Source organism: Castor canadensis, chromosome 15 (assembly GCF_047511655.1).
Source record: "Castor canadensis chromosome 15, mCasCan1.hap1v2, whole genome shotgun sequence".
In the NCBI taxonomy this organism is placed as follows: domain Eukaryota; kingdom Metazoa; phylum Chordata; class Mammalia; order Rodentia; family Castoridae; genus Castor; species Castor canadensis.
This window is the reverse complement of record NC_133400.1, coordinates 588099-604982: the sequence shown is the minus strand read 5'-3', so window position 1 is coordinate 604982 and position 16884 is coordinate 588099. Positions and strand designations below refer to the sequence as shown.

The window sequence follows — 16884 nt, the reverse complement described above, 5'->3', positions numbered from 1 at the left end:
AGACGAGAAGATGGAGATTAAGAGGGACTGAGAAAAGAGTAGGAACAATACTTGTCCTACAAAAGGGATTAAGTTACAGACACAATGTGATGAAAGAGGGAAGAAATATAAGACATATATGTTAAAGGTACAAGTGAATAATGTTTTGTCATTGCGGCAAAAAACATGGAAAACAGAAGGAGGGCAGTGAGTTGGCAGATACACTAAGGCTTAGTAGTGCAGAAGCAAACATCAGGAAGTGACCAGGAAAAGCAGAGCACAAATACAGTTGGAGGCTGGCAGGAAGCTACAAAGGCCCAAGCACTGATGCCCAGCCCTGCAACTCAGCCACACCCCCCACGGCCAGCCTGCCCCCAGCACATGGATCCTCATCCAAAAGCTGTGTGCACAGGGTAACTAGCTACTGAGATACAAAGCCCACCCACTGCATGGCTGCCAAAGGCATCTGTACTATGGAGAGATCTTTACAACATCAAGTGGAGCAAGTAGACAAAGGAGAGTATAGTTCTCAGTCTAATCAGAAACATGGAGGAGCACTTATAATAAAAAGTAATGGCCAGGTGCTGGTGGATCACGCCTGTAATCCTCGGTACTCAGGAGGCAGAAATCAGGAGAATCATAGTTCGAAGCTAGCCCGGGAAAAGAGCTTGTAAAACCCTATCTTGAAAACACCCAACACAAAAAAGGGCTGGTGGAGTGGCTCAAGATTTAGGCCCTGAGTTCAAACCCCAGCACCAAAACCAAAAAACAAAAACCCTCTCAGCAAAACAGGTAAGGAGCATCCTCAAAGATCTATCATCATCTTAATGCTGACAGCTAACTGCTTTCTTTCCAATGGCTGGCCAGTCAGTAAGGATGTCCACCCTCCCCCACCGATCAAGCACTGCTATTAAAGCTGTACTGGAAGCCCAAGTTAGAACACACAGGAAAGAAGAGGAAATCAAAAGCATATGGGTCAGAAAGGTAGAAACAAAATAAAACCATTTTTATCTAAAGACGGCATGACTGTCTACATAGAAAATCATAAGGAACTCACCAAAACCTCCTCGAGATGAGAGTTCAACAAAGTTAAGACTATGAGATGAACACTTACAGCTCCATGTTGTTTCCCACACACCAGCTAGCACTACATGCATGGGAACAAATGCTGCTGAGCATGCAGAGAATCTGCGTCTCTCACGCTTCGCCGAGGAGAATGAGATAGTATAGTCACTATGAAAACACTGTGCACACTTACCACAAGCCTCACATTTGCACTGCTACCCACCCCCAGGGCAAAATCTTATGTCCACTCAAGGACCTGCACACCAATGGTCACTGGAACCTTTATTCATGAGACACAGGTGTCCCGACAATGTTCTTCTACTTCGGTTCCATGCATACCTCAAGGTCTCCTCAACAATAAAAAGGAACAAACTTAGACAACATGCTGAATCTTTAGGTAATTCTGCTGGGTGCAAAAAGCCAAACTCCAGCAGTCACATTCTCTACAACAACACTGTCCATCTGGGGAACCTATCAGTGGCTGTTAGCAGACAAAGACAGGGATTTAAGAGGGCAACACTGGACAGTTCATGATGGTGGCACACCCACATGCTTGCACATTAACCATGTGTTGTCTATGTGTGGGGTAAGTTGGGTTGGGGTGGGGTGGAGTGGGGGTTTCATGTAGGATGAAATCCAAGAAGATGTGTGGCAGAATCTTCCAGTGGGTCTTTGGTAGAAAGCTGCAGCATTATAGTTGCCTCTGGGAGATGCTGGGCAGCCCACAGGAGACTACTATTCTTATTACTTCTTGGGAGTATGTATTTCAACATAAATAGTTTTAAACACACACACACACACACACACACACACACACACACACACACACACACACACACACACACACGAGGGATGAGGGTGTGGATGAAGTGGTAAGAGCACCTTTCTAGCAAGTACAAGGCACATGGTTCAACCCCAATACCCACAGGAATTGAGGAAACTTCTAGGTGTAATGGGAATACTCTACATTTTGATTATGGTGGTTTGACAACTGTGTATGTTTTCCAAAACCCACTGAACTATGTATTTTAAATGAGTGCATTTTATTAATATCTAGTAAACCTGCTTAAAGTGATTGATAATACATATAAATTTAATTTCTGTAGAAAGAGGGAAGGAACAAGGTGAAAAAGATGAGACAATATATAAAACCATGTGTTTTATATGACTTAAAACATTAAGTAGCTGTGTGTGGTGGACAGTAACATAAATCCATCTTTTTTTCCTATAGAAATAGAAAACTTAAGAGTAGGTTCTTAGTTGGGAGTGGGTCGACTGCTAGCTAGAGTACCTGCCTAGCAAGCATGACTCCCTGAGTTCAAGTCCCAGCACTGCCAGAAAATAAAAATTTTTCTCTGGTTAAAACGAACCCATTTCTGAACTCCCTGCTGTGACAGAGACAAGGAGAGAATGCAACATCATGACCCTTAACCTGGGCCACACCTACGGCGTCTTCAACACACTGGGCCATTGTCTTTGTCTCAGATGCTGGAATGGCCATGCACCTCTCTGATGGAGCCCCCAAGTGCCAGAGGAAACCACAGTACCCTCCACTCTGCTGTCCAAATTTGCAGTCAGGGATGCAGGGGTAGTTCTGTGAAAGGAAAAGCATTTTCAATCCAGGATTGACCTGAGTGCCCACTTCATCCTGACAAACTTGCTGGCTCCTATTTTAGGGACAGATCTCATTCTCCTGGAGGATTCTATGGAGACTAAATGAAAAGGTACTTGATAAGAAATAAAGTTCTGTCTAAATCCAAGTTATACAAACTAAAGAGTCATTGTAAGGAAAGAAGGAAAGGACAAACAGAAAGAGAGAGGCACAACAGCACAGGCTGGGGTTCCTAGGTCCAGTGCTGAGTGCTGAGCTCTCAGAGGCAGTGGCCTTTGGAGCCAAGAGTCCTCAGTGGTCAGGACTCCTGGTTCTGCCCAATCCCCCAGATGCTTTCCTCATTTTTCTGGAAGACTCAAACAGAAGCTTCAGTTTCTTTCTTTGCTACTTGTATTTTCCACTTTAGGACTTGATATGGTTTCATTCTCACTGCACAGGCGCCACTGTTCAGAACTTACTGACAACCAGATACAAGAGAATTGTATTTGAGGACAGGACGAGGAGATACAATAGAATTAAGACACAACCATAAGGTTCCTGACCTTTTCCCACCCAATAAATATAGAACGTAATGGGGTCCTTTGTGGAGTGTGCACAAGCACCTGCATCTGTCTTGAACAACTGGGTCTGAATGACAAAACTCCTCTGGGGATGCAATATTGCCTCCTATAACAATGTTTAAAACTTTCTCTTTTTTGGGGGGAGGGGGGTGGGATTGGGGTCTGAACTCAGGGCTTTGTGGTTGCAAAGCAGGTGCTCTGTTTTAGCCACACCTCCAATCCTGGTCAAAACTCTTTGGTCATGAACATGGTCAGTCCCAGAATTATTGTAGCATGGTCAAAAGCCATTACAGCAATTTTAGGTTCATGGGAAAATTGAGCAAAATACAGAGTTCCCATGTTACATCCCTCCCCCCCTCCAATATCAACATCCTGCATGAGAGTGGTCCATCTGTTACCATAAATAAACCAACAATGACACATGATTATGAGCAGAGTCCACAGTTCACGTTGGGGTTCACTCTGGTGTTGTGTATTCTGTGTGCTGACACATGTGTGACGACTCTGTCCACCTTTACACCATCCTATGGAACAGTCTTATTCCCTGTGCTTTGCCTGGCCATCTACCCCAACTCTCCAACCCCCAGCAACCTCAGATCTTTTCACTGTCTCCGAAGTTTTGCCTTTTCCAGAGGTCATAAAGTTGGAATCTAAGTGCATAGCCTTTTCAGATAGGCTTCTTTCTCTTAGTAACATGCATTTAAGTTTCCTCCATGGTGATTTTCCTTCCCCCACCCCCTTATTTTAAAGATCATTTCTTTTTTTTTCTTTTTTTTTTTTGTCTTTTTCTTTTTTGGTGCTGGGATCGAACCCAGGGCCTCAGGCATGCTAGGCAAGCGCTGTACCACCGAGCTACATCCCAGCCCAAGATCATTTCTTTTAAGCACTGAAAAACATTCCATCTGGCTGTGCCACCACTTACTTATCCCTTCACCTACTGAAGGACATCTTGGCTGGCTGTAATTTTAGCAATTATGAATAAAGCATCTTTTTTGTTGTTGTTTTTGAAATGGGATCTCACCGTGTAGCCCAGGCTGGCCAGGAACTTGCTATGTAGCCCACACTAAACTCAAATTCAAGATCCTCAGCCTCTTGAGTACTGGGATTATACTATGCATCACCATGCCTGGCTTAATAGAGCCTTTAAAAAAAAAGGTGAAATATCAGAATAGAAAATATCAGAAGCCATTATACCCACCAACAAATGAAGAGCACTCTGTTAACATGTTGCCGTGAGTGCCTTTGTGTGTGTGTGTGTGTGCAATGTGTAGTGGACAGAGATGTAAATTATCTTTCTCACAATGGGAAAACAGCATTTTGGAAACAATGGTTAAAAGCCCTCAATATGTAGCCATATACACCCAAGTTTCTCTTCACAGCAGGGGAGGTTGGGGTGAGAGGGGGTGTGTGTGCGCGGGTTATTAATGTTGCTGGATTCTTGGTGCTCCCAGGACAGAATGTAGTGTTCAAGGTCTTTGTCTTGAAATAGGCTTCATCTCCATTTTCACCAAGCAAGCCTCACCTTCATTACCCCCTCCCTTCTCTGGCGAGTCATCTCTTCATTCATCACTTTGTTCCCCCAAGACAGTGAAGTTCCACAACTTCCACCCCCAGGGCCAGTGGATATAAAGAGATGAAAAAACTCACTGTCCACATAGGTACTCAGGAATTCAGCACACTATAGGGTCTATGCAGAAAACTGCCAGGTTGGGTAGACCAGGCTGGATCTGGGTATAGGAGTTCAGCAGACTCTACCCACAATTCATTTGGGAGGAAGGTGCCCACAAAGGCCACACCACGTATATACTAACTTTGCAAAACAAATCTAAACTGAAAAACAAGAAAACAACAAAAACCAAACACACACCAAACTCTACTAGCAAGAGAACAGTGGCTCATGGTAGTAGATCAGGTACCAACACTTAAGGGCTTATTACAGCACACCGGATTCCAAAAGCTATGTGCTCCCATGTGTGCCACCAGGGTCTTGTGGTGTTGAAGTCGGGTAGACATTTTTAGAGGAGAATTCTTTATCTCCAGTGGGTGATCTCACAGGTGTATGTGATGTTAAGATCATCACTGTATGCTCTTAAGATGCATGCCATTTCCTGCACAGAGGTTACAAGTTAAAAAAAAAGACTAAACTCATTCCCTTTGACTACTTTTCAGAATACATAACCCAAGACACACTCTGATACCTGGCTTGCACCCTAAGGAGGCAAACAGCTGGAAGAAGGAGGCGACCCTGCCCACGCTGATCCCTTTCTACTCTCACATTGCCCCTGTTGTCACTCCCAGCAGCAGAGCAGGTTGCAGCAGTCCAGAGTATGATGGCAAGAGCTCTAGTTCCTTCCGGCCCAGGACCAAACTCACATCAAAGTGTCAGGAATTTCAAAGGCTCACAATGAAGCAGGCAGCAATCAGAAATCACTGCAGCACCACAGGGCACCTGAATTCAGGGGCCTCTGCCACTTTTGAGCTCCAGAAAGCTGCTTCTCACTTGGTGCATAGTAGGAGGGGGCAGCTGCACCACTCTGCTCCTTTCACTGTCCCTACAGAGGCCATACATTCAAAGCTTGACCCAATGGGTGCCACTGTCAAGGAATGAAGCCTTTTGCAAAGCCCCTTTACACACCTGCTTCTGGCTGAGACCACAGGTCTTTGCCTCACCTGCATGTGAACCGCCAAGGACCTCACACAAGGAGCCCAGAGGCTTGTAAAGCAGAGCCAGGTTACCACCAATAATGAGGGGCCCCTGGGTCAGTTGCACAGTTTGACTCACAGAGCTTTTCTGAGTTCCCCCAAAGGTATGAGGGCAGATGGCTTACTGAACAACTGCTTTTTATGTGCCCACTGCAAACAGGACCATACAACATGCTTCAAGCCGCCCCATAACACTCTCAGATCTTTTATTAGAGTTTCTATATCAGGATGTGAAGGCCAACGTCACAGGAAACTTGACTTCAACACTATTCCTTCCAGTCAGTTTGAAAACGCTTTAACTGTTAGTTTGCTGATCTGTTTTTCAGTGAAGCAATTTGTCAAAACCTAGGCCTCTAACCACTTGTGTCAACACATATGGGGAGCTCAGAGCCATTGTCTTCCTGAGCTTTTAAAGGCTTGAGAGGCAGAGAAGGGAGCCGTATCGCCAACACCTGAGCAGTGGTGCCTGACTACTGGGACACTCGGTGATCAGATACCACAGCCACAAGCACAACACGTGCACCTGCACAGTTGAATCCCAAGCCCACATATGAGATGCAGTGCTGCTCAGGGCTCTTCCCAGTCTCCTCTGAAGTCAACATTGCTACTGTTGCTTCCTCAATGCTGGTGGGAACTCACAGCTTCAAGGAGACAGGTGGTTCAAAGTACGCATTACAGGAAAGTACGTGGCTTGCCAGGCACCACACACCAGTGCTGAGCCTTAACAGGAGACCCAGGCATCCAGCCTATCCTAGAAGTAACTTGGGGGCATGACTCACATGTCCCTATGAATCATTCCCTCTTTGCAATTTTCTGCTCTAGGGGTCTGACTACATCAGAAGAGTTATTAAAAGGAGATTCACACAAATATAATGTCTTATATGTAAGAGAATTTATTTTCATTATAAAATAATTACAGCTGGGATGATGATACATGCCTGCAACAGCAGCTACTCAAGGGGCAGAAGCAGGAGGATAGAGTTTGAGGCAAGCACAGGCAAAGTTAGTGAGACCCTATCTCAAAAACAAAATTCATAATCCCAGCTCCTCAGGAGGTAGAGACCAGGAGGATCCAGGTTTAAAGCCAGCCTAGGTAAAAAGTGAGACTCCATCTCAATCAGTAAGCCACGCATGGTGGTTCATGTCTATAGTTACAGCTACACTAGGAGGCCATGAGTAGGAGCATCACTGTTTTGAGGCAGGCCCTGACAAAAATGCAAGGCCCTACCTGAATAAAGGGCAAGGTGGGGGCATGGCTAAAGTGGTAGAGCACCTACCTAGCAAGTGTGAGGTCCAGAGTTCAAATGCCTCCTCCACCTACCCCTCCCCCTGAAAAAAAAAAAGTAGGGGACAGCTGGGAGGCATAGCTCTGGCAAGCATCAGGCTCTGGGTTCAGTCCCCAGTACCGCAAAAAAAAAAAAAAAAAAGTAACTGCAGCATCAAATGCCAGAGCAAACAGGTGAATGGACAACGGTATGATGCTGAGCACTCCCTATGGAACGTCAGGAGGAGGAGACTTAGCTTGTGGCTCAAGTTCCTTATTACCACGCGGCCAGACAGCTCACAGCACGGGATCTCATGGGGATGGCATAGTTTTCATGTTATTTTTAACCCTCCTGTACAATACATGGAATGAGCTGTAGACAACTGCAGCTGTATAGGCAATGCATAGCTCTCTCCCCAGTGGCAAGAGCCACACAGTGGGGACTTGAAGAAGCTGAGCCCAGCAAAGTTTCTCTTCCCTTTGTTCTCAGAAGGCCAGTAACACACTCTGACCTATATGCCACACACCTTGTGAGCATAAGGGTCTGCCCTCCCACGCACACTGATGCAAACAGGACACAAACAACTCTGAGATCTGTTTCACCCTCAAAGCTGCCATCATGGTGAGCCCCAACACACCAACCCATCATGTCACTCCATCACTTAGGAGCCACAGGTACCCTATTTGGCCATCATGGTCACTGATCTTGATTGGCTCCCAGGACACTGCCTTAAGCACTCACCTGCAATGGGTGTGATGTCCCTCCCCGCAGGCTGTCCTCTCTGTACTAAGGTGGTGCCTCTGCAGCCCAGGGTATCCACTCATGGTTCCATTCACCGCTACCAAACCCACACTGTGGTGTCCCGCTAGGTGGATCCCTGCTGATCCCTCCTGTGCAGAGTCAAAACACCCATCTATTTACATGGTATTAACAAATGCTATCTCCCTGCAAAACCAAACAATTGGTCTGGAGAAGGTCTGAGCAGAGATTCTGTATCCACAACCTGCCCTGCTCTTTCAAAGCAGAAGTACATTTGGAGAAAAAGGCAAAAACTACCTTCTGAGCTTTCATCTTGTTTAGACAATCAGCCAGACAAATTAATAAGTTTCTCCTTTATTTATTTTTTTTGGTGGGCCTGGGGTTTGAACTCAGGGCTTTGCACTTGCAAAGCAGGTGCTCTACCACTTGAGCCACACCTGCAGTCCATTTTGCTTGGGTTATTTTAGAAATGAGGGTCTCATGAACTACTTACCTGGGCTGGCCTCAAACCATGATCCTCCCAATCTTAGCTTTCCAAATAGCTAGGCTTATAGGCAAGAGCCACTGGCAATAACTTCCCTTTCTTATCTGCAAGGTTTGCCAATCAGATGTCTGTAGCAAAACAAGCCTAATTAGTAACAACCAAGTCATCCAGAAATTGACTGATAACAAAGCAGATATGGGCACCTCCAATCCCTCACACCCTGTCAACTGGCCTCTAGGCCCATGTCTTAGCTGATGGAAGGAGGGGCAGACAAAGATACACCATGATATGTCCACTTGCTCCTGAGGCTGGCCTTTGAACTAGACCAGGAAGACGTGCTAGGCAACTGCTCTGGACAAGCTACATATCATTACAATGGTCTTTAACTACAGCTTCTGACAAACATCGGAAATGGCTAAGCAAAACATCCTGGTCTGAGGACATGCCAACCTCTCAGTTACTGTCCTGGCAGTTCAAAAGAGGACAAGATTGAGTATGCTGCTTTGAAAAGCAAGTGGGGTAGGTTCAGAGGTGGGCACAGGTGGTACCATCACCAGATGTGACTTGCACCTTCCCAGAACTGGACATGGCATGAATTTAAACTCAACTTTCTGGTGCATGGAGGCTTAGCAATGAGCAGGCTCAAGCAGTAGTATGTGCATGGGTGCAGATCAAATCCTGTACAGAAGCCCTGAGCCTTCCTCTTCCAGTTGCCTATGGAGATGGCCAGGGCAGCTTTTCTTCTTAGGCCTGTCTGAGGACTCTGGCATTCACGGACACATGAATGTAGTTGTAGTCCCCCATCATAACAACCTAAGTTTCTTTATTTCATAGATGGAAATGGAGCACAAAACAGAAGACACTGAATAAGTGACTGAGGCTCAAACACATACAGCCTGGGCTGCAAAGGCTTGCCTGAAACCCTAATTCTTCAAATGCTACCCTGTGGAGACCCAGTCAAGAAAGAGCAAAATCTTAATGCCCAAATAGGGGGCTCAGAGGCCCAGAGTGTGGATCCCAACCATCAGCAAAGTTTAGTGGGGATGTCCATGAAACCCCAGAGGCCATGAGAACAAGGTTTCCAGATCTCTCACCTGCAGATTCTAGGCCTGTTCACTCTGCAATAACATATTAAAACTCCTGGAAGAGAAGGGTAAAGTTATGCTTTCCCTACTGATAGAGTATTACCCAAGACAATGCAGATGCTCCTCAACTTAGGTTATGCTTCTTAAACCCAATCTAAGTTAAAAATATCCCAGGCGGAAAAGTCCTAACATACCCAACACTGTAGCTTAGCAACACAGTGCACTGTCCCTCATGATTGCAGGCTGGCTGAGAGTCAGGTCTCGGTGCCACTGATAAACATGTCACTAGTCCAGGAAAAGATCAAAATTCAAAATCTGAAACATGGTCTCTACTGAATGTGTATCACTTTCATACCATGGCAAAGTGGAAAATCATATGCTGGGACCATCTGCATATTTAAAATCCATTTACCCAAATACCATAGTTTCTCAAAAAAGGGAACCCAGCAGCTTTACTCGTAACAGCCCTAAACTGCCAACAACCCCAATGTCCATTGGCAAATAAATAGATGAATACACAGCAATCACACTGTGAAAGACTATAAAGCAATAGGAGAATGAACCACAGAAACATAAATGAATCCTAAAAACAATTTGCCAGGAACCCAGACACAAACAGGGATGTACTGTACTCTATGCACAGTGTAATTCTGTTCATGCGAAGGCCTAGAATGGGCAGCACCACACTACAGAGTGTTGGGGAGAGGACTAACTGGAAATTTTCTGTATCTCAAGGGGCAAATGGTCTGAATATCAATATTCCCTAAATTCTTATGTTGAAACTTACCCCTAAAGAGACAGTATTAGGAGGTGGGGTCTTCGGAGATTGTTAGGTCATGTGGACAGAGCTTCATGAATGGGATAACCACCCTACGAATGTTCCCTCATCTTTCTCCATGTGAAGGCACTGCCAAAGGCACCATCTATGAATCAACAGGTGGCCCTCAAGAGACACTAAATCGTCCTTGACCTGGACTTTTGCAGCCTCCTAAATTGAGAAATACAAATTTCTATTGTTTAAAAGGATCCAGTTAATGATAGTTTGTTAGAATAGCCTGAACAGACTAAGATAGGAGTTACGTGGGGGTAGATACTTGCCAAAACTCACAACACTTAAAATTTGTGCATTCTAGTCATGTCTCAATCATCTTTCAACTTAAAAGCAAAAAAAAAAAAAAGAGTTGCAACCTGGGAAGTCAATCAACAGCTCCAGGGTGAAGTCAAATTCTAAATTCCCAAAGTCCAAGGCAACCAACCCGTTGTGCACCAAGAACATGTTACATTTGTGAAGTGTTAAGAGTAAAAGCAGTTCTTTTTAAAAACCATTTCAGAAATTTGGTGGGCATCCAAATGGTTTATGTTTTATGATTTCCACATAAGAAATATTTTCGCTTCATTTTATAGCAAAGTAACAGTGGGTAATGTTTTCTTGCACTTGTGTAATGCATACTTAAGGACCCACCACTGTTCATTTTGCCACCTTGGCTTTGGAATGTGTACGGTAGCACATCACAGCGGAAGTCTCTTATGTAACCTCATCCTGGTATTGTTGCTCCTCTCCAAAGACACTGTTTCTCTACTTTTGATGCCATCACTCCCATAAGCCAACTAACACCAGGTATGATATTTCTGCAGGGAACACTGTGCAGGCCCTCATGCTTTGGGACTTACCTATGCTAATGTATGCCATTTTACTTTATTATAACTGTAGTGTGGTATTCACTGTCTCAAACAAATCCATTCTCTTGTCAACTGAAATTTGGTTTTCTCACTCCAACTTTTCTACTATAAACAATGTTACAACTAGTATTTGTCTATATACTTCTTTACATATGTAAAGTTTAAAAATGGAATTGCAATAAACTGTGAATACTTTCAAATATTGATGAAGCTTCACAGTATACAGTCAGTCATCCACAAACATCTCTCCTACCTCAGATTAGGACAGATGTCTTTTGCTATAAAATTATCAAGATTTTGGTTCAACTACAGAGAGATAATTAGCAACTTTCATTTAAATAGTGGTAATATGAAGCCCTCTCTTCATGGCAAAATGACAACATGAGGGGTCAAGTTCCAGATTTCTGAAACCCCAGAAATGATAGGATACATACAAATACATGTATGTCCCTGGGGTAGGGAGCTACAGCTTTTATATAATTCTCAAGAAACCCACAACAGAAAAGGTTTAGGAAGTCATTTTATTTTACTGCATGTGTTGTAGCAAAGTGGTAAGTATTAGATAACAGCCAAATGAAGCACTAAAAGAATAGATTAAGGGCTGGAGGTATGGCTCAAGTGGTAGAGCATCTGCTTTGTAAGCTCAAAGCCCTGAGTTCAAACCCCAGACTGACCACCACCACCACCAACAAAAAGAGTAAGAGAAAACAGATTAAATAAGTTAAAATTTTTTATCAGTGTACAGAAAGAACATATTTATAGTATATTTTTACTTCTTTTACATATACTCAGAAGAAATCATAACTCTAAACTGAATCCTTTGGATGAACTACTGTTTATATGTAATATTACAAAAAATTGAGACTGCCACTTGGGAAAGGTCAAAGTCCACAGTTTTGAATCTCTGGTAGATGAGATAGGTGAGATCAATTGAAGATACTGATGTGCTCAATCATGGAAAGGAGATAGATGTGAAAACAATATTATAATTCTATTTCTCTCTGCACTAAATGCATCATGAGATTTTTTTTTTAATTTGGGTAAAGTAATCAAAAGCGAACAGATGATTTGAACTGGAACAGGGTGATCTGCAGATTCACACAGGTCAGAGGGATGGTGCCCTTGTGTGAACAGATGCCACCAAGCAGCTACCCAGCCTTCCAGAAGGACTATGTGGGCTGCCAGGCTTGTCACCGTAGCAACAGCTCTAAACATATGTGCAATGATACCAGCTGATTTCTTGAAAGCTGTAAATAGAGGATAATGACATAAAAAAATTCCAGAGTAAAGTAAGGACTGCCTACTCCCTCCTCTCTCCAGCCTACCTGATCCCAAACCCCAACATTCAGTACACAGCAATGGGATATACACAAATGATGTTTGATTCCCTTCATATACCAAATCATCTGCCTAATTAATATGCTTACAAAAGCAAAATAAGGTCTTGAATTAATTACCTTCATGCAAACTTGTGTACGGACAAGAAATGGCCAAAAGATGGCAGACTCTGCGATGTCCAGTCCACCTGGGATTTTCTAGATCCATGCTGACTCCTAGGTCTGCTCCATACTGGCCTCCCCACATGTGGTTCTTTCTCTCAGGGTCCTTCAATCTGTTAGCACCTTTATCAAGACCTAAGGTAGGTACTTGACAGGTGTCTCCACAAGCCAGTGAGTCACAACCAGAAAAGAGAAAATGGCCTGGCAGTCAACTTCTTAGGCAAAGATTTTCAGCTGAAAATCAAAGGTTTCTGGTAAAGCAGAACAACAGTTCAGGGGTTGGAGTTCACAACCTGCTTCTGTCTTTGAAGGAAAACATCTTTTCCTTGGGGAGGAGCAGTAGGAAAACATGGAATCCTCTGCAAATTGAGATCTGGGAAGAAAGCATCTAGGATAGACCAGCAGTACCAAAATGTACTTGCCCAGGTATAAAAAAGAGATGGTTCAATATGAACAAACAAAACAGCTGTTGGCAAGACTCTTATCAGCTCACAGCAACTCCCAACATCGTAAGATCATAAATATCTATTGTTATCTTTCTCTTCTTCCAATATATGATGGGATTAAGAATATGTTTTTGCCTTATTTCCATTCTACCATGTTTCTGAAGCTTCATATAGAAAACTAGGTGAACAGAAGGCAAGGTGAGGTACTTTTCTCTTTTTTTTTTTTTGTGGTACTGGGGCTTGAACTCAGGGCCTTCACCTTAAGCCACTCCACAAGCCCTATTTTTGTGAAGGGTTTTTCAAAAATAGGGTCTCACAACCTATTTGCCCAGGCTGGCTTCGAACAGCAATCCTCCTGATCTCTGCCTCCTGAGTAGCTACAATTACAGACGTGAGCCACCAACACTTGGCTAAGATGAAGTTCTTAATAAGAAGTATCTACCAATTCAAACGTGGTGGTTCATATCTGTAATCCCAGTTACTCGGGAGGCAGGAATTCAGAAGACTATGGTTTGAGGCCAGCCCAGGAAAAAGTTAGCAAGACCCCCAAAAAACTGGGAGTGGTGATTCACAGCTGTAATCCCAGCTACACAAGAGGCACAGGTAGGAGGATCACAATCTGGGGCTGAGGCAAAAAGCATACTATCTGAAAAATAACCTAAAGCAAAAGAGCTTGTGGGCATGGCTCGAGTGGAAGAGCACCTGACTAGCAGGTGCCAAGCACTGAGTTCAAACCCCAATATGGTAAACAACAACAACAACAAAAAGATTTCAGAAGAGATGTGAAAGAGTATATTGTAACTTTGTGTCAAGGCTGTAGTCAAGTGGACTGGACAGACTGATTAAAACACAGGTGATCTGTTGAGAAAATAATGCAAATATTGGGAAAACACCTATTCTTTTGTACTAACAGTGAGACAATGTCACAAGTTAGAACTTTTTGTTCCTTTGATGTCCCACAGACTTGGTCAATTTTACATCTTTGGATGTTGTGGAAGACACTGAAAATGTAGGTTTGTAGTCTGACAAGAAGACTCATTTGGAGAATTATGTTTCCTGGGAAGAATGGGATAGGAGTTTTTTTAGGGCAAAACTTCCTAAAGAAAAGCAAAACTTCAAGTTAGTGAACTTGAGTCCAACTGACAATACTTATTACAAAGAATCAGAAAATCTAATAGATCATTTCATTTCATCAAATGCTTGCTCTTCTCAAGAAACTGAGGGAACCATAACAAGTATTCCAGGCCAGCCTCAGAGCAGATTTTAGACTCTCTCTTCAGAAATATCTGGAGCAGAAAGAAAAATGCTATGTTCAAATGAAAGGAAGAGATATGCCACCATTGTCATCAACAGTGAAACTCCAATGTCCAAGAAATCAAAGTTTCTCACAACAAAAAGAAGCCAAAGGAAGAGAAAGACGGCACTGCTCAAGATACTACCAAAAAGAATAAATCTTTCCCAGAGAAAGCCAATGGCAGATATTCTGTACCATGGGTGCTAACTGTAAGGTAGACGAGTCTAAAAAATATTGAGGAACAAGAGTTTGAGAAGAGAATGAAAATGTAGGAGGAGGTGGTGGAAATGTGGAAAAAGAATGGAGAATTTAAGAAACTTGTTCTTGAAGGGGCAGGGCAACCTGTGAAGAAATCAGTGAGCCAGATAAACAAGCCCATTGACTTCTACACAGACGAGCGACTTAAATGACATCCTAACGACCAGGAGTGCATGGAAGTAAACTCTGGGCTGTGAAAGCATCCTCCACCTACGGACTAAGGGCTAAGCCTTTCAAATTGTCCAGAAGAAAGAGGTGAACCTTTGATGAAGCAGCTTCTCCATATGTGCTCCTTGCACAGCAGGTCAAACCCTTCCACAGATGACCCCCTAACTGGTATCATTTGGAGAGCAAGAAGGAAATTATTAGCCTGTTACTATCCCAATCTTCTATGACCATGATCTCCACAGACCCACATACTACAACTAAACAGTGTGCAAGGCCTGTGTCCTGCACAAGTGCAGTGGAACAGGAGACTGAGGAACTCAAGAAACTGCAGAGATACAAATTCAAAACATGGAAACCTGGTCCCAGCACTGTTGAGATGAGCTCATTTTGCCCAAGGAATGACCTGTGAAACCACCTACTCAGCCTGTTGGCTTTGGTTTGGAATTGAGAAAGCAATCAGGAACAAGAGTCAAAGAAGAAATCGAAGGATGAGGACTTTAAATTTCATTCTACGTCCTGCCAAACTAAAATCGGAAGACACTGTAAAGTTTTCCTGAAAAGAAGGTACTTCCAATCATCGTCCCCAAGTCACCAGCCTTTGCAACCAATGTCCACTAAAGATGAGGAAGAAGATGAACTGGTAGTAATAAGAGCTCCACTTGGGCCACTTTATGGGGGTTCTTTTGAGCCTCAACTCCCAGAACCAAGACCTGTGGAAATATGCTTGTTTTCCTTTGGTTCATGGGACAAAAAATGCCAGTTACAGAACTAGAGAAAGGGGAGGGAGTAGCCAAATTTAAGGCATTTCCCTTGCCTCATTTTGACATCATTAACTTGCCAGAGAGAAAGGTAAAGGATGTTATCAACTGAGCCCTTCTTCTTGGAGACTGATCAAAGAGGTGCTCAGAAGGAAGAGATGAGGAAGCACTAGCTGGAGGGAATAACTGAAACAGCAGAAAGAATCAACATGCTTCAAGGCTTGCCCAAATGTTGTCATCTCCTAGGAATCCTTTGTTCCCAAGAAAGAGAAAAAAAAAATCAGTTGCTGCTCAGGAGCCTTTTCAGCTGGCCACTGAGAAGAAAGAGAAGGTACCGCAGGGCCTGGAAAATGGAGCAGTTGGAGGAGGCTAGGCAACAGGGAGAATAGATGCAGGGGGAGCTAGCCAGGCTACATAAAAAACTGGTGTACAAGGCAAATCCAATATACAAGCACCAGGCTATGGAAGTGACTGTGGCTCTTCTGTCTCTAAAGTTCTCCACTGATTCCACTGCTAAGCCCAGCTATAAACTGCAGCTACCACTTGGCCATGGAAGCTGCTCTTCACACCACACCAGGCATGGAGTGTATCTTCAGGCCTTTTAACCCATGCCTGGCAGAAAATATCTCACAAGTGACATCAATTTTGCTGAAAACTGCTCTCATAGATTTTTTGAAGCTAATAATGAGACTCAACTTATATATGCCCCAATCAGACTTCTTGTAGTTATTTCCTTTAACATCAATTGACCCTTTAATATTGGTCTTAACTCTGACTAGAATTTCAAGTCTCCATGTCAGCACAGTGCAATTTCTATTTCCTTTTATCGCCTCCCCCCTCCTTTTTTTTTTAAAATAAATGCCTTTTATTTAGAAAATAAATATAGGCAGACTGGTAGTGTAGCTCAAGTGGTAGAGCGCCTGCCTGTTTTGCAAGCATGAAGCCGAGCTCAAAATCCAATCCCACCAAAAACCAAAAAACAAACAAACAAACAAAAAAAACCAGCAAAGCAAAATCCTGGGAGGGATAGAGGGGTAAGGGAGGGAGGGGAAAAAAGGAAGAGGGAAAGGGAGAGAAAGAGAGGGAGAAGGAGATCCCTAAGTATAAGCTGAGATTCCTAAGATATATCACACTTCAAAAATATATTCAAAAAGTTCCTAAGTAAGGACTACCTACTCTCTCCTCTCTCCAGTCTACCTGATCCCTAGACCCACTGTACAGCACAGAGCAATGGCATGTACACAAATGCAGTTTGAATCCCCTCACATA

General features: G+C 43.6%; 1 protein-coding gene and 1 pseudogene across 5 annotated transcripts in view; one reads left to right on the top strand and one right to left on the bottom strand.

Annotated features, from left to right (window-relative positions):
• Window positions 1–16884, bottom strand: part of Ankrd11 (ankyrin repeat domain containing 11) — a 181286-nt gene that overhangs the window by 44138 nt on the left and 120264 nt on the right. The window lies entirely within an intron of this gene.
• On the top strand, window positions 14058–16220 carry LOC109692752 (targeting protein for Xklp2 pseudogene; annotated as a pseudogene).